Below are 24,776 nucleotides of genomic sequence, written 5' to 3'. Positions count from 1 at the left end.
TACTTCTTCTCCCTATACCCCTTAACTGTTCCTCTCACCATCTGTCCCATCCTCAAAAACAGTGCCCTACTTTTTAAAAAATTATATATATATTTTAAATGCTTTTTAATTATGGCTTAGGTGTAAGGATTACAATTATGCTAGCGTATATAGTTTTGATGCACAAAATTCATGCACCTGCATTTATCTTCAAATGATGGCTACAAGTTCACAGTGGAGAAGCCAGATTTCTCTGACAGTTGGAATGCAGACATGAGAGTTAGAGTCAGTCAAGGAGTGAGTCCAACCATGTGGTCTGAGTAACAGGGCATATGGGGCATCACTTCCAGGATGGGACAGATGGAGGGAAGAACCGGTTAAGGGCAGCATGAGGTTGGTTTCAGATATGGAACGTTGGAATTGCTTGTAAGCCATCCAAACAGAAGGACTTCTGGATCTGGGGCCACAGTTTTCTGGCATTCTTATGCCCTGGTGTTGAGTGACATTGCTGCAGAGTGACCCATGTGAGGGTTCATGCAGTGGTATCTTCTACTCTTAGTAGCTGGAAGAATCTGGGAAGGCAGGGGGAGGGATCCCTGGTTGCCTGCATCAAGCAGAGGACCAGGGGAGAGGGTTGTCTCAGGAAAGAGACTTCTCCCGTGAGAAGGCTTTGGGTGCCCTGAGACATGGGAGAAAGTGTCTAACATATGAGCATCAAGGATTGAACCCTGAATTTGGTCGGATATTACAGTGTGGCTTTGCAATCATGCCTTAGAGAGGTAAGGTGGGAAAGGGGGGTGATGAATTGGAGCTGAGGCCAGTTCATTTAGAGGGTTAAGTAATATTTTGTCATAGGAGGATCATAAAACAGGTTTATATTGATGATTATGCTCCAGTAGAGAGGAAAAATTAGAAAAGAAAAACCTTCAATAAAGGTATTAGGGGGTGTCCAGAGGCCAGGGGCAAGGACAACCCCATATTTTTATAGGGGACACATCCAGGGGTCTGAGGAGTACTGGGGATCAATATAAGGGCTTTGTACATGCTAGGCATTTACTCTAGCAGTTGAGGTAATCCCAATACCCCACCCACCAGTCTGGACAATCCAAATTTCATGATACCTGAGATGAAACAATTCGGAGAGTCTTCTGGGAGAAAGAAAATGCAAAGTCACAAATTCAAAATTATGTAGAGATGTGACTACTTCCCATGTAAGAGAAAAAAGATCATAACATGTCAAGGGCACTTTTCAAGATGCAAATAGCATTCTCCTGAAATCCCTTTATATTGGATCCCTCAGGATCAGCAAGACTGACATGTTGGGTCAGAGACTTCTTTGTTGGAAGATGTTGTTTTGTTCCCTGTAGAACATTTAGTTGAATCCTAATTTTAAGCCAGGAGAGACCAGTAGCATCCCTTTGCTCCTAACTGTGATACCCCATAGTAACCTTAAGATATTACCTACAAGAAGCATGTCTTAGATAATTGTCTTAAAGTGATGGTTCACAAGTATTCTAGGTCCCAACCTCATATCAAACATCCAACCATCCCAGAAGCCTCTGGTACTGACAGGAGCCAGGCAAGCATAAAATAGATCCCAGGCCCAGGGTGCCTTTGCTATGAGACCCATACCTCTGTTCAAGGTGAATAGGTCCTTGCTTGGAGCAGGAGAAGCACCCAGCAAACAGGTAAAGCAGAGTGTGCATTGTATGGCCATCTTCATTTATAAAACATAAAGACACAGACACCAATGCAGACCTACAAACAGTAATAGACACTAATCTCGCCATAAGTTATAGGGCATCCATTGGGAAGGCAATGGGTTGAAGACTGCCCTAAGGCTTTTCTCTCCCCAACTTTCATTGCTTTAATTGACACTGTTGTTGTAATGCCCAAGGGCTGTTGTATGCCTGGCTTTGGAGCTCACATAGTTAACAGTATTCATTGGAGGTTGGGGGACACATACCAGTGTGCTCACACTCTCAGCTACAGTGCTCTCTTAGGGTCATACTCTTCGAGTTGCACTATTTAGACACATGTTCAGCAGGGCATCACACCCCTAGACACGGTTCTTGCAACCCCTCCCGCCTTTTGTGTGAATTAAGAATCAGATAGGAGCAATTAGGGTGTTGTGTGCCCTAATCACACAGAGTCATTATCATGACTCACCAATCATCATGCTCATCTTCCCTCTGAAGAGAGGAACAGGTGAAGATTGTCCTATTTGACAATCTTGCATATCCCTCTTAAGCTGCAAAGTTCACCAGTATCTGAATTTTGTGCTTTGGTACATATCCACCTGGCTGTGGTGTGGCAGGAAACGCCTGGTGCTTTCAACAAGGGAGAACACAGACCACAGCCAGGCTGGTGCACGTGGCAGCACAGGAGACCCAGTGCTCAGCCTCGTGCTTGCAAGGCAGGTGCATTAGCTGCTGAATTAACATCTCCCAGCCCAATTTCAGGTTTTGCAGAGAGAGAAAGGAGGAAGCGGGTTTTTGGGGAAAGTTAGCAAGGGGGTGCACTAAGATTCCTAAGAGCCTCACCCTAAAAGGAGAAGCAGGCTTTGCAGCTGGAGGACAGCACAGGTACCTGCTGAAGCAGCTCCCACCTCATCAGCAAAGCAGTCCACCTTGTAAGAGCCTTTCAAGCAGCAATGGCAGGTCAGATGCAATGATCCCATTAGTGCTCTTTGTTCTAGGATTCTGTGATTCAGCGAAGCACCCCTGAGCCCTAAAGTACAGCACGCAGAGTCACTCAAAGTGCCTTCCCTCACCAGGGGGTAAGATCAAACCCAAGAAATAAGAGCCATGAGGCTTGAGCACCTCAGCCCTGCCTGGGGCTTCTCCATGTTTTATCTCACTTACAAGCTAAGAGTGTTGAAGTCACTTATTCCTCATCACACACTTGGCAGGAAGGGTAAGACTGACCCACGTTCCTTCTTCTTGGCAAGGTTATGAAGAAGGAAAGGCGCAGCACCCCATGCCAGGGGAGGCTGAGGAGACATAAGAGCGCAATCTTGCACCAATTTTTGGATAGTTTTTTTTTTTTTGCACACAGAGAGGATATTACTGGGGAAAGTGGGGAAATTGTTCCCCCATAGGCAACCTAGCAACATATGGATACTGGCTTCCGAGTGCTGAGAAATGTCATGGTAAGGAATGAGATGTTGACATTAGAGGAAACGAGGTGTGATGTTGATGGAAACGCTGTGTTATCTCTGGAAAGATGAAATCCGTTCAAAGAAAATATTACCTAGAAACAACCATCCCAACAACTGGAGGAGTAGTAGCAGCTAGCAACAACAGTGGGACTAACTCCTTGGCTTTCTAACTCAGGAAGCTTTGCTCCCCTGTGATGCTCAGGGCCCTGGAGGCTATTAGCCTGTGTTCCTTGGGATGCATCGAAGGCCTTCTCGCCTTTCTGCTTCTGCACCTCCCCATGTACTGCAGCTGAGAGGCAGCTGGTAGTGCTCTGTAAACACGGGGTTCACCTTTTTTTGTTTCAGGAACCAGGACCTCAGAGCAAACCCAGCCTCCTTCTCCCTCATGAGAACCTCTCATGTCGAACGGCAAGGCTGGTGGAGCTGAATGAGTTCTAAATAATTCATCACTTCACTGTTAATATTTGTAGTTGCTGAATTCCTCTAATAAAACATTCAGGGGATTCTTCCTCCCTAAAGTGTCACTCACCAGGAGAACAATTTGCTTGCTGAAATCTAGAACTCAGCGCCTTTCTTTTTCCTTTGCTCTCTGCATCCCCTTCCATCTGTCTAAAGTGGGTGGGGGAGCGGACAGTAGGGCGGGGGAGGGGTTTTCAGGGAAGGATGCCAGTTTGAATTTGGCAGAACAGATATGGGTGAGCAGTGACATCAATTCACCTGTGCTTGGGGCTTGTGTGTGTGTGTGGGGGGGGGGCTTTATTGGGTTTTTGCTTTTTTTTTTTTTGGTCTTTTTGGGTCACACCCGGCGATGCACAGGGGTTACTCCTGGATCTGCACTCAGGAATTACTCCTGGCGGTGCTCATCCATATGGGATGTTGGGAATCCAAACTGAGTCGGCCGTGTGCAATGCAAATGCCCTACCCGCTGTGCTATTGCTCCAGCCCCTGCATGCAGGTTTTGACATCAACTTCCTTAGAAAAGCTGGATGGCCATTTCCTGTCCTAACCTCAGTCAGGACCCCTAGATCTTCTTGAGCCCTGGTTTCATCAGGTATAAAAATGGATACAAGAACATTGTGTACTTTGTGTGAGATGTTGATGGGTCCTGGACTAGGTTTTATCAGATAGATCCCACCCAGTCTCAACCCTGGCCCCACATATTTGATGCAGCAAACAAAGATCCCAATTACACACTTTTCTTCCTGCCTCTGTCTGGGCTGTTTCCACAAGCATCCCAGGCTCCTTTTAGGAAAAACCTTGTAGATTTTGCCAATTTTCTGTAGCCTAGGTGTGAGGAAAAGGGATGGATGATTGGGACATGCTGGGATGCTTTCCCAAAGGAGGCTCTGTCTCCCTCTTGAAACCCCCGGGAGAGTCAGAAGCGCCAGGCAAGCTTCCCAGGTGCCAACCGTATTGTTCAAAGAATATACTCCCTTTTATAGCACATATATTTCATTCTCTACTGCCAGAATGGAGACACATGCTGGGTTTCTGCATTCGTAATTGGGGAAGAACAGATGGGAGCAACGCAGTTGGAAGTAATACCACCATTAAAATAATCTATACAGCTCGTAACTCTCGGGCTTGTGCGCGAAGGTGAGTGGAGACACGTGGGCCAAGTTCCTTCTCACCCATTCCTCATGGAAATGATGGGGGGCTTGTGCCTGGGTAGGAGCTGAAAAATCTAAATTCTCTCAGGGCATCTGTCTAGGGGGAAGCTCTGGTTTCAGGGTGCTGAAGACATGAGAAGAAACAGATGTGTGGGGACTTTTTCTTGGTGGATAGGAGGGAAGAAGGACCCCGGTGTGGAGTGTGGGCAGCAGAGACTCTGTAGTGACTCATAAGGGAACATTCAGGTGCAGAGCTTTCACTGGGAAAGGTATAAGGCAAGGAGAATTTGGGTCTTTTTGACAGTTCCTGAGCATCCAGTAAGCTGTGGATGAAAACTGCTATGCTTTGACTGAATCTGAATTCATTTCACTTTGAGCTATTGATAAGAGCTACATGTATATGGGAAAGACACTGCTCCAGTCTATCCATCCTGTCTCTTCCCTCCCCAATGGCTCAAGCACAAAAAACACCCTAATTGAAAGACTGAAGCTGCAAATTTAATCCAGAATGTTGTCCACTGGGGCCCAGTGCAACTCTGTTGTCTGGAACCTTTGGTTCTGCAACAGAGTGTGTAATTTCGAGGCCACTGTAGCCACGGCTGAGTGCCAGCACTACAGTGAAGTGTGTCACCCCCCCCCCCCCAGTGAGTACACTGCCAAGTGTACAAGCATCACAGTATATGATCCCTGGTCACTGCCATGGCAAGGACAAAAGACAGGGGTAAAAGGAGACACTGGATCTCAGCTTTCCATCTGTAAATGGGAATTAAATAGATGATTCAGTAAATCATGTGTCTTTTTTAAATTTATTTTTTATATTATTAATTTTTACTTTTAATGAATCACTGTGAGGTAAAGTTATAGACTTACAAACTTTCGTGATCATGTTCCAGTCATACAATGATCTAGTACTCATCCCTCCACCAGTGCCCATTCTTCACTACCAATGTTTCCAGTATTCTTCCCGCCATCCCCCGGTCATTAGTGTCTTAAAGGAGAGTGATTTTTTAAAAATTCTTTTAAAAATATAATTAAGGTAAGGTGGTTTACAAGAAAATCAAAGTTCATCGTATGGGTGTACAAAGGGACTGTACCTCCATCATCACCAAAGAACCCTCTACCACTGTCCTTATATCACTGAATCTGAACGAGTGCACCCCATTACTAGCAATAATTTGCCTACCCTTTGGTAACCTCAGTGACCTCCCAGTAGCCTTATTTCAGTTCTGTTTTCAGAGTTCAAAGGTTTATTTCCATTACCTATTCCCTTTACATTACTGGTATCATCTAGAATTTTTCCTTTTCCTTTTGACTTATTCCACTTAACAATCCCCTCTTGTTCCATCCAAGTGGTAACAAAAGGCAAGATTTCATCTTTTCTCATAGCTGAGCAGTATTCCAGAGTGTATCTATTTCACAATTTCTTTACCCACTCATCTGTCATTAGGCATTTGAGTTGTTTCTAGATCTTGGCTATTGTACTAAATGCTGTGATGAACATAGACATGACTGTATCTTTTCAAATTAATGTTTTTGTGTTTTTGAGGGCAGACACCACAGAGTGGAATCACTGGGTCATATGCTCGCTCTTTTTTAGTTTTTTGAGATGTCTCCATACTCCTTCCTACATTCACTGAACAGCTTACAACCTTACTAATAATGAAGGTAAAGGAGCACAGAGTTCACCTTCAACAGAACACAGCTGACTCTTCAGGACATACAGGTCAAGTTTAAGCCAAGCTTATCCCAGTTCCATTGTTTAATAAATAATAATGGTAAGAGTAATGACTGTCATTATGATAATAAAACTAACACTTTAAAATAGCAGATTTTTTTTTTCACAGAGGCCTTGTTTTCTCTGGGCACTGTAAAGTGCTTATCAACATATCTGCATCTTGAAGCCCCTCAAGCAGAGGTTGGCATTCCCTTCACATCTGGAGCTTGGAGAGGTAAGCAGAAGTACTTTCCTCTCCAATGATGTCTTCTTGCTAACAACTCCATTGTTATAGCAATACAAGTACTCCAAGACTGGGGATATCCAATACCTACTGGTCAATCTAATCCTTTCCATTACTCCACAAGATGAATCCCATGATTCCTATTTTAAAATTTTATTTTAGCCTCCAAAGCAGTGATAAGGACGAACTAGGGGTGCTACAGCAATTCTTGGTCAACTGAACCAGTTCAAGCCACGACTGGGGGGCTGGGGGGGCCTCCTGAGTCACACAGGTGGTGGTACTGGGATCATGAGGTGGCAGGGATTAAACGCAAGTCAGGCACATATTAAGCATGCATCATAACCACTTGCAGTATCTCCTACCCTTAGGGGCACTCATTTTATAGATGAACAAATTAGAGTGAAATCACCAGTGAAAAATAATCAAATCAGCATGTGACATAGACAGGCTGAGACTTCAGAACCAATGCTGCCTAGTGACAATTTTGTATTCAGTTTTACGAGGTGGAATTTAGGATTAAGGGGACACCTAAATTCTTCCCTGAGCATTCACTACCCCCAAACTTGCTCTTTGAAACACTTTTTATCAGGGATGCCTCCTTTTGCTGAACTTCCAGACTGAACCCTCTGCACTAGAAGCATTCTCTTTGCAGACATGCCAAGGTCATGTTACAATGTGAAAAACTGGACTGGTCTCTTACCACATCAGTAGCAGCAACTTAAGAATTGTTAGAAGGCCATGAACTTCCATGGCTGTTACCACCTACCTTTGGGGGAAATGCTTTTGATCAACATGACTCAAGCTTAAGAGACTGATTTTCCATTTTGCTTCAGAGAGACATCTAATTTTATGGAGGGTTTTCATAAAACTATCTCTCCTAATCTTGACAGTCTAACAGCAATGAAAAATGCTGAAGTCCTTAGAATATCACTGCAGGGCATCTGAAGCTGGAAGGTGAGGGGGTAAAACAGAAAGTGGACAGAGGTGCTACTTGCCAGACACAGTAACAACAAAGTCTCCAATGGAGACGTTACTGGGCCCGCTCGAGCAAATCGACTTAGTGCAAATTAGAAAAATATGTTCAATCACAACCCTGCACAGTATGTTATTATCCCCATCCTACAGATGAGAAAACTAAGTTTACAAAGGTTTAAATAGGGGTTGGGGGGGTGGTCACATGCATGGTAGAAGAACCTAAGCCTTGCATGAGTGATACCTGGGGTTTAATCCCTCCACCCTCATACCACACCAATAAAAGGTTTTAAATGAGTTCCCCAAGATACACAGTAAGTGATTAAAGCATGATTTTATTCTAAGTCTTTAGGTTGTCTGTTTTCAATAACTCATAATCCTGTCATCTATATGACATGATTTTCAAGACAAGGAGTTGGCCCTGTCTCATCCTTCTCACTCTCCCAAGATATGCCAATATTTTGGAAATGCCATTGGTTCTTTTACAACATTTTCATAAGAAAGGTTCTAACACTTTAGGGTTATTTTCTTATTCCTGCCATTTTTATGTCACCTGGGATTTCTGTGGGTTCCTATGGGTTCTAAAGACTCAAATGACACTGCATGTTCTTGCTATCAGAATCTTTCTACATGTGGTTCCCTCTGTCTTAAAGGCTTAGCCCACACCTCATTCCCTTGTTCTGTTCATTCTTTAGATTTTAGATGAATTTTGATTTCCTATGAAGCTGCCCTGACTGCTAAAGAGGTTACCATTCTCCTCCAAACTTTCATAGCATTGTGCTGCTGACATAACTTAGTGTTCAAGTACTGATGAATCAGTGAGATGTTTCTTACAGACATGATGATGATGGGCCCAGTAGGCTATACCAAATAGCTTAGGTGTATGGTAGGCTGTGCCACGTAGGTGTGTGTAGTTACACTCTTGATATTCACAATGTCAAAAGTCACCTAATAATACATTTCTCAGTAGGTTCCCATGTAAAGATATATACATGAGGATTATAGTACCAGCATTTTCCCTGAGATCATCATTCTAAGAGATCAGAGACCACATGTATTTGGATCATGACTAAATCCCCATTCCAAAGAGAGTGGACATAAGTAGATGCTCACTTAGTATCCACTGAATAAATGACTGCATGTATGCATGCACTGAAGTATAGGCACTGAGATAAACATCATTAAATGTGCCAAGGGGCACAGCTTGGTAGAAATACAGAAATGTAGACTTCAGTCTAAATCCTCTGATTCAGAATCTGCATTTTAACCCAGTTCCCAGATAATTTCTAGAAATTAATTAGGACCACAAAAAAGAAAGGGAAGTAAGGTAGTTTATGTTAATCAGTCAATTTTTTAACCAATCAATTTGGTAAAACTATCTGAGTACTGGCTATGTGCCTAGAATTGTGTTGGGCTCTTGGACTCAGGTGTGAATGCCTAGTGCTTGCCTTAAAGAAGCCAGGCATCCAATGGAAAGGGAGGGAAGGCTGATAGAGTTGCCTGTGGGTGGGATGGGGAGCAGTATGCAAAGGGGAAGGGGACTCATAATCAAGGGAGCTTCCAGTAACATGTCACAAAGCTAAAGGCTGGCAGATGGGTTAGAAAGTTGTTGCGATATTTAACCTCCATAACTTCAAACTCTACTACAAAGCAGTAATAACTAAAACAGCATGGTACTGGAACAAAGGCAGAGCTGTAGACCAATGGAACAGGGCTGAATATACTGACGTCTCACCACCCCCCCCCCCCAAGCATACGAGCATCTAATCTTCGATAAGGGGGCAAGAAAAGTGAAGTGGAGCAGCAAAAGCCTCTTTAACAAATTGTGCTGGCAAAACTGGATGACTACATGCAAAAAAGTGGGCTCAGATCTCTGCCTAACGCCATGTACAAAAGTAAGATCAAAGTGGATTAAAGACCTCAACATCAGACCGGAATTCATAAGGTACATTGAGGAAAAAGTTGGCAAAACCCTCCATGACATTGAAGCTAATGGTATCTTCAAGAGTCACGCCACTGGCCAAGCAAGTGAAAACAGAGATAGACAAATGGAACTATCTTAAACTAAGAAGCTTCTGCACCTCAAAAAAAAAACAGTGACCAAAATACAAAGACAGTCTACAGAATGGGAAAGGATATTCGCCAAATACACATCCGACAAGGGGTTGACAACAAGGATATACAAGGTACTGGTTGAACTCCACAAGAAGAAAACATCCAACCCCATCAAAAAAATGGGACGATGAAATGAATATAAACTTTCTCAAAGAAGAAATCCGAATGGCTGAAAGGCACATAAGAAAATGCTCCATATCATTAATCATCAGGGAGATGCAGATCAAAATCACAATGAGATATTATTTCACACCACAGAGACTGGCCCACATCCACAAGAACAAAAGCAACTAGTGCTGTCGCGGATGTGGCGAGAAAGGGACCCTCCTTCACTGCTGGTGGGAATGCCAACTGGTTCAGCCCTTTTGGAAAACAGTATGGACAATTCTCAAAAAATTAGAAACTGAGCTCCCATTTGACCCAGAAATACCACTCCTGGGAATATATCCCAGAGAGGCAAAAAAGTATAGTCGAAATGATATCTGCAATTGTTTGTTCATTGCAGCACTCCTTACAATAGCCAGAATCTGGAAAAATCCTGAGTGCTTGAGAACAGATGACTGGTTAAAGAAACTTTGATACATTTACGCAATGGAGTACTATGTAGCTGTTAGAAAAGATGAAGTCATGAAATTTACATGCAAGTGGTACTACATGGGAAGTATCATGCTAAGCGAAATGACTCGGAAAGAAAGGGATAGACGTAGAAAGATTGTATTCATCTGGGGAACATAAAGTAACAAAATAGGAGACTAACATCCAAGAATGGCTGAGATTAGTACCAGGATTTTTGCTCCATGGCTTGGAGGTCAGATACACATGCTAGGGGAAAAGGGAGCTCAGATAGAGAAGGGAGCACCAAATAAAGGGTGTTGGGAGGATCCTCCCAGGATGGGAGATGCATGCTAAAAGTAGACTATAGACCAAACATGATTGTCACCCATTGCTTCTTTTGCAAACCACAACACCCAATAAGAGAGAGAGAGAGAGAACAAAACAGAATGCCCTGTCACAGAGGCAGGGTAGGATGGAGGGATGGGGGGTGGGTGAATATTGGGATCCGTGGTGGTGGGAAATGGGCACTGGTGGAAGGATTGGTATTTGATCATGGTATAATTGAAACCCAAGCACATAAATTTGTAAGTCTACAACTGTACCTCATGGTGTCTCACTAATAAAAATTAAAAAAATGAAAGTTGTTGCAATATTTACAGGATAGAAATGCAGAAAATATTACTCCTTTGCCATTACTCTTCCAACTCTCTGCTGTATGCCTATGTCTTTCCATGAAATATGACAAAATTTTGGTGAGTCAAATAATTAATGACCAAACACAGGGCTTCTCTCACACGCCCTTGCTCCTTTCTTGTTTACATTCTGCCTTGAAATGTCAATCTTCCATCTTCTTAACTCACATTGCTTCCTCCCCCTTTCACTACTTCCATTTTTAGTGGTTTTCTAGCACATACATTACTCAGACTATTATGCGGCCATTAGAAAATGTGTTTGCTGGGCAATAACATGGAGCACACTCAGGTGATATCAGAAGATCATGCGGACACCTGATCAGTCTTTCATAAATGAGAATTCTATGTATAGTTTCTAAAGAAGCAAAACTTTAAAAACATGTTGAACTATATATGCTTGTAGGGGATTTTCAAATATTCTTTTTAAACTGCCGCTATTTCCTTGTATTTATAAGTAGAGACTGCTTTTAGAAATGGGAAAATAAATGCCATAATTTTAAAACTGTTGCTATGTACTTCTTTTGTTACTTTGGGCAAGTGTGTTAACGTCCCTGTACCTCAGCTTCCTTCTCTCAAATGGGGCTAAGGGCCATGTTTCATACACCAGGCATCTTCCCTGAGTGCTAGCAGAGAACTTGGAAGGAGGCAAATTACATCTGCAGCAATTGTTATTATTGTTGGCAGGGTGTTCCATCCTACCAGTTTAGAATAGGTGCAGATATAAATACAAGGCCCAGGGAGAGAGCTCAGGATTGTATGCAATAGGCACTGAGTTTGATACTGGCACTGCAGGATTCCCCAAACACAGGCAAGTGCAGCCTTTCTGACTCCTCAACACAGACAGGTGTGACCTTGGTGGCCCCCTTTAACATCAAGCTCAAATATTGAAGTGTCAGAGCTGTACAGATGAGCTCCAGGAGTGGCCCATGAGCACCACATAGGGAGGCTTCCCCCACCAAGAAAGAAAGAAAGAAAGAAAGAAAGAAAGAAAGAAAGAAAGAAAGAAAGGAAAGAAAGAAAGAAAGAAAGAAAGAAAGAAAGAAAGAAAGAAAAAAAGAAAGAAAGAAAGAAAGAAAGAAAGGAAGGAAGGAAGGAAGGAAGGGAAAAAAGGAAGGAAGGAAAAAAGGAAGGAAGGAGTAAAATTTAAGTTGGAGACAAGATGTCACCGTTTACAAGTCTTACATTTTGTAGTTAAATTTGCTTCTAATAGACTGGGTATCCAAAGTTAAGTGCCTTTCAGTCTCTGGGCCTATGGGTCAAGGTGAAGACGAACATAACCTCTATGATCAACAGAACTTCCTGTCATATGTCTAACATGTGGTATGTGTCAACTCTTCTGATACCTACATGATTTAAGGTCCATACATATTCTACTGGGTAAGTGTCTCTACTGGGTAAATGTCACTGAGCCCTCTGAGGTGGGCAGCTTTATGAATACGGTCAAGAAGTCTCATACTTCCATCTTAGTAGCTGCAAGGTCCGCCTTCTCTTTCAAGAACATTTCTTGGACTGTGGCAACTAGTTCTGAAAAGACACTACTAAACAAGTTGGGAGTTGTGATGCAGATCCCCAGTTGGTGGCTGGAGCACTCACCTCTCCTTGCCTTTTGGAATTTTGTTCTTAAAATTCTCAAATCTTGGGTCTAAGGAGGTAAATTAAAGAGCTGGAGCACATGCCTGGCGTGCATAGGGACCCAGGCTGCTTCTCCAGCACCTCATGCCCTCTCAAGCTCTGTTACATGTACCCTTTGTGGCTTCCCCAACTTTGAAAAGCCCCTCCCCACTCCAACCCTTACCCCACCCCAAAAATTATTAAGTCTTGTTTCAAATACCACCTCCTCTCAATCCCTTACAATGGAGACAAGGAGAAGATCAAAAGTCTCTGAAGAAAACCTTTGAACTCAGCAGTCTCCTCCTTCCTGGAGCAGCAGAAATTTCAGTGGATGAAGAAAGACCACTTTCTGAACACATAACCCTATCTCAGAAACAGCATCTCTCTGCATCCAACCCAGCGGATCTGCCAGTCTCAGAGGAACCAGTCAGGCTCTGCTTGATATAGAAGCTCTAAGTAAATTTATGGCATAAAATCCAAGTTCTTCTTCTCTATATCCAGTGAGAGGCATCATTATCAGGGAATAATTTAAAGGAGAGAGTGTTAAAGATTAAGCAGATTAATTTCTTTTTGCACCGAAAGAGTAAAATGAAGGGGAAAATGGGAGCAACCAACTTTGAGACTCTCTTAAATCATTCCAGATCAACATCCCACCTGTGTCTTGCAAGCTCCCTTCAATGATCATGGTGTTTTCTAACCTTAATCACTTAATCACTTAATCACTTAACTTCCCGTTAGTCGTCGATTTGCTCGAGCGGGCGCTAGTAACATCTCCATTTGTCCCTGTCGCGTGCTAGTGTAGCCCAATGGCATCTGTTCGCTCCGGGAACATGAAGAGCCTCAAACCGATCGTTCATGATCTTGACGAAGAAGTCTGACCATCTGGTAGGTGGGCGGCCACGTGGTCTTTTGACATCCCGTGAAATCCAGTCGGTAACAGCTCTAGTCCAGCAGATGTCTTTAAATCTCATTACGTGACCAGCCCATCTGATTTTCGACACCTTGGCAAATGAGACAGCGTCCCTGATTCTTGATCGTTGGCGGATGTCAGAACTCCGGATTCTTTCTCTCATTTGAGTGAAACGTGATATTCCAAGCATAGCTCTTTCTATTCTTCTTTGGGAGACCAGAATAGCGTTCTCATCTTGTTTGCGTAGGGCCCAGGTCTCTGAGGCATATGTTAATGCAGGAAGAACAGTGGAATCAAAGAGATGTGCCCGGAGCCAGAGGTTCTTCGTCCTCTTAGCTATTTCTTCGACGTTCTTGAAGGCGTTCCAAGCCGCTCTCTTCCTCCTGCGCAGCTCGGAGGTTTCTTGGGAGTTCAAGATGCCGCTCTGTTTAATGGTCATTGATTTAAAGAAGGCCTTTGATTCTGTTGAGATGGAAGTGGTCATTGAAGCCCTAGCCAATCAGGGCATTCAAGCCCAATACATCAGGATCCTCCGTGAGCTGTATTGCGGATTCACTACCAGGATCTCACCATTCTACAAAGAAGTGATCGTTGATGTCAAGAGAGGGGTGCGGCAGGGTGATACCATTTCACCGAAACTCTTCAGTGCCAAGCGGCACAAACGCTGGCCGACTTTGACCGTGAGTGTGGAAAGGTAGGACTACAGCTGAATCTTACAAAGACAATGTTTATGAGAAACAGCCTCGTTCCTGACGCCCCATTCGCTCTCAATGGAACGACCATCTCCGAATGCAACAGCTATGTGTACCTAGGTCGAGAGGTCTAACCTTAATAGGATAATGAAAAGACTTATATATATTCAGGCACGAGGTTAAACTCTTTTCTTTCATGGTGATGGTGGTGCTCAAAGGGTATGAGAGAGCACAAAGTGCCAGGGGAGAAACCAGGGTTTCACCCATGATAAGACTTAGGTTCTACCTCTAGAGCTACATCACTCACTCTTGATCAAAAATTACCTTATTCCACTCAACAAAATATCAGTCAGATTAATAAAAGCAGAAGAGTTTGTGTGAGTTTATTATTTTAAAGGCTACAACCTTACTTTCCAGAAAATACTTCTAATGTGATCAATAGAACTTCCGGTCACAATAGAATTTCTGGTCACATGTCTAATACATAGAATGTGTCAACTCTTCTGAAATCTACAGTGTTAAGTATGTGGTGATGTTAAAAATGAAGATGATCTGAGGTCCCCTGGTTGACTACTCCTAGAATCTCTAGGTTAACAGACAAGAGTTTCTGGTTCTTCTTGCCTGGGGTCTGTGGGTAGTGGGGAGGGATTCAGGACTCAAGTCCTTCTGATCTCAGACTTAGCCTTACTTTAGCCATCTATCCATGAATATACTGAACCCTCTCTTAACTCTTATTCAATTTTCTTCCTCTTTTATACTGTAGCTCAAGGACCACCCACTGGAAGATTTCCTTGCTCAATACTTTGCTAGGTAAGATGTCTTTTTGAATAATATAACCCTAAAATCTTCAAGGTCAAAATCCCCATCCCCAGAAGACCCTGATCTCAGGGATTACTGCTGTTTACAAAGTAAATGTCTTGGTACACACATTCTGATCTGTGTCTGTTTTATTTTATGTACTGACAACTGACAGAATGTCTGACTAAATGTAGGTTTTTAAAAAATCAATATGTGTTCAATAGTGACTAGTTTAGCCCCTGGTATCATATATTTAGGGGTTAATTTGGCAGTGTTTATCAAAATGAAAAATTACTTTCTTCTTATCATGTAATTCCACTTGGTGAACTTTTAAGTCTCAAAAATACATCCATGAGGCTGTGTATCACGGTACTGTTAACAATGGTAAAAGAAATACAATTATTTAAGGTCCATTGCAGTGAGTGGTTTAATAGATCACAATACAACTATACTATGTATGTAATATTAACCAGCTATGAAAAAGAATATTACTGATTTATGTGAATAACTTAGAGACATTTTTACACCATTTTATTAAGTAGAATATAAGCAAGATTCAGATAAAATATAGAGTTTTCCCATCTAGATTTAAGATGTACTTGTAAATATATATCAACTGTTTTGAATCCATCTACATAAAATCACTAAAGAGTGCAGACCTGTGGGTGAACTTTATCATTGTTAAGTGAAGGTCTGTATTCTTTTACCCTGAAATGCTTTTTTTAAAAAAATGATTTAATAGACTCGGCTCTGTGGAGATTGAAAAAGATCTACAGAGGCAGGGGTGATATAGGAAAGGGTTTATGTTCACTGAGTATGCACATCATGTCCACTGAGACTTGCAGAGAGAGGGGGTTAGGTTCTCTGCATACATTTCTCATTTATGCCTCCTAGTAAACCCTATGAGCTAGGGATCATTGGTGCAACCCACTTTGTGGATGAGAATAGTAGTTGTGAGTCAATGCAGCTTATCTCTCAAGTTTGTTCTCTCCAAGGACATAGCCCTACAGTCCTGATACCAGTTCAATCTATGATTGAAGGCCTGTTGAAGGTCTCCTGACTGGAGGTCAACAGGCAGTTCTCTCCTGTGCTGTTCTCAAATCTGGACGTCATGACCTTAGCAATAGCTAGCTGTTGGGTGACCAAGATATGACACCTCGTTTATTAGTCCCCAACTATGGGCTGAACACATTGTCATGGTGAAATGTTTGCCCCTTCATGGTGTGCTTACATGTACCATGCACTTAGCACCATGCACTTAGTACATGGCTTCTCTTGACCCTGTTTTCTACAAAGAGAGTTTTTTGGGAAGAATCACATTTTAGCCTAGGGAAGTGAAGAATTGCCTACATTTATTTTAAAGAATAAGTGAATAAAAGTTCCAGAAGTGTGTAAACTCACACAAAAGGGGGCACGACACACAGCGCGTTGGCTCTATCTCTCTCGCTGCCGCCGCGTTCAGTAGTCTCACCTTTCTCCCACCCCAGGGAGATGGACGGCTATGGACAGGCAGAGGAAGGAAATGAGGGCCAGGCTGGTTGGTATTAGTTGCAGTTTATTCCGATCCTCTCTTCATCTACACCAATCTCCTTTCTCTGCCTCTGCTGCCTCCTCTTCTTCCTCCCCCATGCCACTTGGGGTAATAATTACACATAGATGTGGTCACAATCAATAGGGGTAGAATTCTTTCCCTTAGGGAAAGCCGCTCCTAGGACAGATCCTCTCTCAGCAGGAGGACCCACCCTAGAGCAGAATCTCATGGGTGTGTCTCTCCTCTCCTTGTCAAGCATATAAGCATATATTATATAAATCATTTTGTATGGATACAGTAAGAAATATCTTAAACTTATAGAATTGCTCTCCTAGGGCCATCTCAATCTCAGACTACAGTGCTCAGGCCAGATAGTCTTTCCCACCCCTAGCAGGATCCTAGTCTCGTCGTTACCTTTGGATCATGACAGCATTTGTCTGTGATCAAACTCTTAACTTATAGTTAAGAATCATGGCACCTTGGCCTGGCCCATTTCGATGCCAGGGTAGCTCACCGCTTGCCCTGGGTCCATTCAGTCCCTTGTCGAGACCCTGCTTTCGGGGTGTTAGGAACTAAGGGCAACTGAGGCCTAAGTTGAGAAAGCAGATGCCCGGGAGTGAATAATATTCAAAGTCAATCAAATCCTAAGTTACAAAGCATAATGTTAACGGTCTTCCTGTATCTATACAAAAACATTATTGCTTTAAAGTAAACTGTTCATAAGGCATAAGGACAGGAGAAAGGCAATATTTCACTCATACATATAAAATCATAGATTTCTGGGAATCTGACCTTACAAATTAACAGAGTCTGATTAGGGGCAAAGCTGATTAACTGCTTGGGGAGAAGAGCATAGGGAAGACTGTTTACAGATAAACACAATGGAATGGAAGTGCCTCAGGAGCACTGTGGTGGGTGTAACCAGATAAACCTAAGCTTCTTGTGGAAGAAGGACAAAGCAATGTCACCCTACACAGAAGCTTCTTTGGGTTTTACCTAGTCATCACTGATGTGGTTGGCAGTGCCATTTACCAACTTTCACTCCAGTGGCTGCCAATTTTTATAAACGTTTTGGTGCTTGATAAGGGAGTGGGGCCATATCAAGAGCAGCTAAAGTGTAGAAAAAGAGAATTTGAGTGATTTTTAATATTTTGGCCCATAATCAACTATGTTCAAGGTTTAATATTGGCTCTGTGCCCAGCAATCACTCCTGGGGACTCAGGGAACCATATGGGGTGCTATAGATTAAACTCCGATTGGACGCATGCAAGACCCTGCCCCCTGTACTATCACTCTGGCCTGGAATTTGAGTCCTTAAATATTGGACTTGGGGGAACCTTAGCAGAGGTTATTTATAGAGCCTGGGAATCAGGGGGGGTCCTCTTTCTGGAGCACCCCCACTGTGTCCATCAGGTTTGGTTCTAGTGACAAGGAGCTCCCACTTAGCAAAGAAACATACTCATGGATCTGAGAAAAAGGACAGGGTGCTTTGTCTCTGACTAGTACAGATCACCCAAGGGGCCCAGGGTCTTTAGAATCAATTCTCTCATTTTAAAGATAATAAATATGAAGTCCAGAAAGAAGATGTTAGAAGGAAAACCAGATCTCCTGAATCAGTTCAATGCTAAATGAATACACTATATTTTCTTCCTCAATATAAAATATTAAGGAAAAAACTCTCCTTAAAACCAATTACCAAGCCATCGGGAATTTATTTCCAAGACAGTCTGTTCACAGCCACATCCCTGCTTCATCAGCACCACCACCTCCACCATCATTACGATCACCCTCATCATCTCAACATCGTTACTGTCAGAAAAATAGGAACTACACACTGGATGTCTGCTAGATATTCCTGTCAGGTGTTTTACATTTAATAGAACATTTGGGATGAGAAACTTCCAGAGAATGGAGGAATCTCCACCTGTGGCACCGTTTTCATCCAAGGAGCTTTCAAATAAAGTGCATGTACTCTTTACAACAAAATTTCATCACTGGGTTTAGAGTACCAGCAACAAACAAGGTTTTGCAGGGGAGCACAGTTTTAGGTGTGTGCACAGAAACTCATGTATGCTTAAGATAGATGCACAGATACATCAGAGGGTGCTTAGGGCTGTCTGCTGCAACTGTCTGCCACTGAAAATTATCTATAGCCCTTAAACATTGGTTTCTGCTTCTTAAACTGACCCAAACCCAACACTGGTCTCTTTTTTTGTTACATATTAGTTATGATTAATGACCAAGAAACACAAAGCTTCTTGATCCAAAGCTTCAGCTTAGGTTATGGGTGTTTCTTTCTATGTACCTCCTTGCTTCCTCCGTCCACATTAAGGATATATGCATCATTATCACATACAACCATGAGAATATATAATCAAATGTGTCCACAACCATGAGAATATATAATCAAATGTGTCCAATGTCTGTTTCTCTATTGCCAAAGTCAATTTGATAAACTCTATTTTAAATATAAGGTCCTTTATTGAGTCCCAGTCATTATTCCTAAACCTCCTCCATTCTGTTTTATCTTCCAGCCAATGTGGTCTACCATCATTGCTCTCTGATTTGAATGTCATCTCTTGGTACCAGGCCTAATTCAAATGCCACAAGAGCCAAGAAACTATCACTTGATCACTTGACAAGTGACCAAGAAACTATACATAGCATTTTTTGGATTTCTGCTATAAATGATTTCTCCTATCAGAGCTCTTTAGATGTTTATCAAAAATCTTTCTAAATACATAACGATAACATTTTATGCCAAAGCCAAAACTGTTGCATTAAGTCCCATCCTCCAACCCAGAGATTTCTTCTTGGTGCACATTCTCCTTGATTGATTCTACAATCTGGAGACTCCCTCAGCTCTTCCAGGACTCTCTCTCCATTCCTTTTTATTTTTTTATTTCTGACTGTATGTAATCAGATCCCATTTTATTTCATTTCATTATTTTATTTTGTTCCTTTGGCTATACCTGGTAGTACTCAGGGCTTAACCCTGGCTCTGCACTCAGGAATTGCTCCTTGTGGGACTTGGAGGACAATATGTGGTACAGACTAAGCTGTGTCAGTGGCATACAAAGCAAGTGCCCTACCTGCTGGATTTTTGCTTCAGCCCAAAGTTTCCATTTTAATACATTTGCCTTCACAAAATTAGTGTAGGTAATTTAGCATTGCTGTTGTTTCATATTAGTGGTGTATAGCATTATGCATATATTATTTTTCACATAAGGATTACTTGACCAACTCTCAAAATAACAAGCCTGGTCATTCTGCTAAATAGGGCTTTATTAAGCATTATTTTATAACTTTCCGTGTATTGCTTTATTTAAATCTTTCACAGGACATTTCACCTGGGCACCCATTTTTATTCTTATTTTACAGATGTGAAAAACCTAATTTGAGACAAACCAGAGGTATTTAGCAAGTTTATTATAGAAGAGGGAGATAGTCATGAATTATTTAGATATAAAAGCAAAAGCTGGATTTATGAGAGAGTAGGAAGGAAAAAAGAGAACAGCCTGAGCTTTTCCAAGAACCATGAATTACGGCTTATAAATTTGGGATAAACTGATGAGTTGGACCATAATAAACAGGTCAGCTGGAACACTCTTTTGTAATGCAGCATGAACAGGAGAGGAACAAAGCTCAGGTTCATTGTTTGAAGGTCATTCTAAAAAACCTGAGCATTTACTAAGATGCACAGATGGGAAGTCTCTCTGCTGCCTTACATCAGCACCTTGGTTTTCTGGGTCAGGTGTCTACACTTTCATTCAATGCCACCTCTCCCTAGGATACCCTGCTTCCTAATATCCCCCCAAATGGGTTCCTACTGCTAAAGGACAAAAAAGTGTAAGGGATATGACACTCCATACCTGAAGAACAGTGTTAGGCCTCATAAACATGGGGATCACTACTTCATATTTATTGTCAGTAAACAAAGAGGTGGGCTTTGTTCTCTTGGCCTTGTCAGTATTCAAGTTCCATTAACAAATTTTTGGTCACAACGTTCCCTGAATTGTCTTGACCACAGAGACTACATAGCCACAACCAAAATCTGTATAGGCAGCCCTTCCCTTAACAACTGAGAATCCCCAAGAAAACATGCCTGGGATTGTTTAGACTTCTACCTCTTAGTTGGCCCCGATGCTAGCTTCCACTTTAAGCATGAGCATCTCAGAGTGGGGTGGGTGGGGTGGGGAACTTTCAGAAGTATCTTTGTTTCTCATGTAGCCCCTCCACTGGGAGCATTTCCCCGGAAGATGCCAAGGGACAAATCTGGGACTCAATGAGTAAGTGGCATAAGTCATCACTGCACTGCCCTATTGCTATACACAACTAGCTATTGGTGTTAATGGCCTGTGGCATGCTATCCTTTGGGAAAACTAGCAATTTAGCATTGCCTTTATACAGGTCTTTCCACATGCCCTTCTATGCATGCAAAACTTCCCCATCCTATCACTTCCTTCTTTCCTGGGTTAGTGTCACTCCCCTCCCGTCCTCTAACAGTATCCCTGATTTCCCCAATTGCCGCTCTTTCAAATGAGACTCCAAAAGGTACCGCTTAGGAAGAAACTACAGCTACTTTATGAGCAACACACAGCAGTCCAAAGTCCTAAGAGTAAGCTTATTACTGCCTATTTTATTGGTGAGAGAACTATGGCTCACATGGGAGACTTTTCAGGTCTAAGAAAAATAGCCGAAATGCAAATAGTGGTGACTGACAACAACGCTTACCAGCTTACCAGCGTAACATGACACAGTAGCATTTCTTCACATAAAGCAATGCTAAACTTCTCCAGATTTTCAAGGAAAACTGCACATACAGATCTGAATGCAAAGGGGTACTCCTACCTCCCCCGCACTTGCCCTTAAAAACCCTTCATGCTCTTTTTTCCTCTGCCTAATATACATGCTTGCAAATTCTGCTCTAGATAGTCAAAGGCTGTCATGTACATGCAGAAAGCTGGGCATTGCTCAGTGTGCGATGCCTCTGTGTGACTGCAAATGGGTCAGAGACATGAGGACAAAAACAAGACTACATTGAAAGATAATAAACTGGACTACTAGGCCATTCTAAGAGACAAAGATCAAAGATGATGCAAAGGAACATACTGAGGTATTGATTGCTGTATGACTTGGTAGCAAGTGCATTTAGAATAACAGGTGCCAGTTGTTCTATTGTACACCATGGGACTTTCAAGAAGTCATAAAACTGGGCTTTCTTGTTCCAGACATGAAAAAATAAATGCATATGTCTGGTTTGGGTTTACCCAACAGCACAAAACTACAAAACAGCTGAACCCAAATTAGTGCTGTCTGAGGCCAGACATTGCATCATTCTATTGGGCCCACTTTCTGCATTTCTAAGACCCTCACCTGAGCTTTATACTGTCCCCTGGGAGATGCCTGGAGACATGCATTTACAGGTCAAGAGAATTCTCAGCACCTCAGCATTGGAAAGGACCTGGAAATCAGAATGCTTGTTTGGGGAATGGAGGCCTTGCATGCTGCAGACCTGAACTGAATCTGGGGGAATAAAAGAAGAGAGTGACAGAAAATGTGAAGAACTTTTCCAGAGAAACTTCCCTGTGAGCACAGGCATGATGATGAGGAGATTCAGTATGCACAAGAGGAAACGCACACACAGATTGCACTCTTGTGCCATTAAGCTGCTGGGAGTGAGGACCCTGGCAGGGTCAGCTCAATTCTAGTAGCCTATGTGCCTTTAAAATAAACCTGGCTACTCTCCACTGTGTTCAGAGCTTATTCCTGGCTCTACACTCAGGGATCACTCCGGGTATTCTCAGGAGACCATATAGAGTGCTGGGGAGCAAACTCAGCTGTATGCAAGGCAAGTGTCACCCGATCTACTATACTCTCTGGTCCTCTCTGATTTGCCTGTCTGCCTTTTTCGAAATCCACTCTCTCCCAATTCTCATCCCCTTCACTACTGTGATTGGTGTCTGTTGGTGCAATGACTGGGGGTTGCACCTACACCTGATGGTGGTGCTTGCAATGTGTTCTTTTTGTAGCTGTGGTGTTCGTGGCGGGGGTGGGGAGAGGGAGTTCCAAATCAGGACATGATACTTGCACACTCAGTTGTGATGCTCACCAAGGTCTGCTCTCCTTTAGTCATAGTGCTTGCATGTGCTGTGGTCATATGTTTAATTAAGACACCCATGTCGGCACATATGCTGCCTGAGCCCATGTGCTGCTTGTGCCCACATGGCCAAACACATTTGGTGCCTGAGCACATGTGTCACCCACATCTCCCCTCTTGAGATATGTACTTTCATGTCTAATGCTGGGATGTGTGTAGGGGCTCTTTCCATCCTTGGAGAAGCCCGGGATCTCTCTTGAGCAGGTTACTCTCCACTTTCTCCTACTTTCTTGCCCTCCTTCCCTTTAAAACCTCCAAATAAAAACTGTAATTTCAAAAAAAGAAGAAAAAAAAGACACCCATGTTCTGGCTGTGCTCATGGGGATTCATTATATTGTTCCCACGCATGCTTCCCAGAGGTCACAACTCTTAGTTGCCGTATTTGTACATCTTTATGAATCATGTTGCTTGCTGGGGCCACATCCCTTTTTGTGATACTTATGTAGACTTGAATTCAGCATATTCAGGAGTTTCTGGTGGTGCCACAGATCACAGACAGCCGAACTGCATAGATCTGGCCTGCCACATGTGGGACATCAGGAATCTGAGTTTATGATCATACTCTTGCAGGCAGGCAGGCACTCTAAGCATCTGCACCTCTGGATCAGACTGCTCGCCTGGAAGCAAGGAAGTTGACAGTATCACTTGGAACTAGAGGGAAGTAAACCCCAAGGAGAGGAATTGTGATCATTTTCAGGGAGCCTTAAAAAAGCAAGACAACTTGCTTCAACCACCAGGCACAAACTCTGTGCAGAGTCTTATAGAACTTTGTCAGGGCTTCCTTGCCAGTCCAGAGAAATAAAGTGCGCAGTGCCGTCTGGAGATGAAATGGCACTTGTTCCCCACCGTCTAATCAGAACAGCCCTTTGCTGACTAATTGAATTACTCTGGCCCACAAACTGATAGACAGCTGCTAAAAATGGTTATTGCATTATTAATTCGCTCCAGCAATTTCACATTAAACCTATACTGTTAATAATTTTCCCCCTTCTATTTCTTCCCTCTTAATTAGACTATTTAAAACTTTGAAGGAATAGTCTTCCCAATGCTAAATGGAGGCATCGGGCAAATTACATTTTTGATTGAATACTTCTCTGATAGGCCAGCAAATGAGACTGTTGAGTTGTTAATTATTGTCAGGGTTCCGCACGACGCCTGCTAATGAGGCAGTCAATCTTAACTGTCAGTTCGGAATATTAATGGAGACCAATGGGGTGTATGGGGGAAGAATGCCAGCTGGAGGTCAAGGGTCCAGTTCATTGACTGAACACAGAAGGTTCGTGACTTCTTGTTCTATGAGTGGATAGGAAATAGTGATCAACCTAAGATCTGGGCAGTGCCGAAGAGGTGGAGAACACTAGCATGACTTTCTGGACCCCAACAGGACATCACTGGGATCATTGAGGTTGTTTGGTTACCACCAACAAGCTGATGTTTAGTGCTTTCCATCACTAGTCTGGTTTCGAAATCCTTACTGTCAGACTGTGTGTTTAGAGATGTTTTCACGAGCTCCTGAGTATAAGGAAATGGCTGTTGAGCTGTCATGAGTGGGTAACACTTAAAGGCCTCTCCCTGGTTCAGAACAACCTCTTCTCAGACACCAATATCTGTTGATGTCTTAGGATTTGGTCCTGGCCGCTCACCTATTGAGCTATATGTTAAGAGAGATGCCAGATTTCACTCAGCAAATTGGGGATAACACAAAAGGGAGCAGCATCAAAGACTGGACATCTGAACACATTATATTTAATCAGAGACAAAGCAAAATCTCAGTAGAAGCACAGGTAAGGGAGAGAAATTGAATTTGGCCCAATAAATATTTACTGAGTACTTTGTATGCATAATAAAGACTTGAGTTCCCTGTGTAAACTCCCAAGACAGATATTTTTGGGGAGAATCATTCTTAACCTTTACTTCTGTTTCATTTATGTCCATTTCCCTCCTCACCCATGGGATCTATCTCCTATAACTCAAATTCCTATTTTCAATGCTTCAGGAATTAATTTTCTTCTCATCTCCATTTCTCTTCCCTA

The 24,776-nt window shown here is 42.7% G+C and overlaps 1 protein-coding gene and 1 pseudogene across 4 annotated transcripts in view; both read right to left on the bottom strand.

Moving 5' to 3' along the window:
* The window catches only part of ASTN2 (astrotactin 2), a 1,072,177-nt gene that overhangs the window by 505,500 nt on the left and 541,901 nt on the right, over positions 1-24,776 (bottom strand). The window lies entirely within an intron of this gene.
* On the bottom strand, positions 2,086-2,210 carry LOC130045864 (uncharacterized; annotated as a pseudogene).

The sequence above is a fragment of the Sorex fumeus genome, unplaced genomic scaffold (genome assembly GCF_029834395.1).
Source record: "Sorex fumeus unplaced genomic scaffold, SorFum_2.1 ptg000129l, whole genome shotgun sequence".
NCBI lineage: Eukaryota > Metazoa > Chordata > Mammalia > Eulipotyphla > Soricidae > Sorex > Sorex fumeus.
The sequence above is the reverse complement of the archived record's forward strand: the minus strand, read 5'-3'. Positions and strand labels throughout refer to the sequence as shown.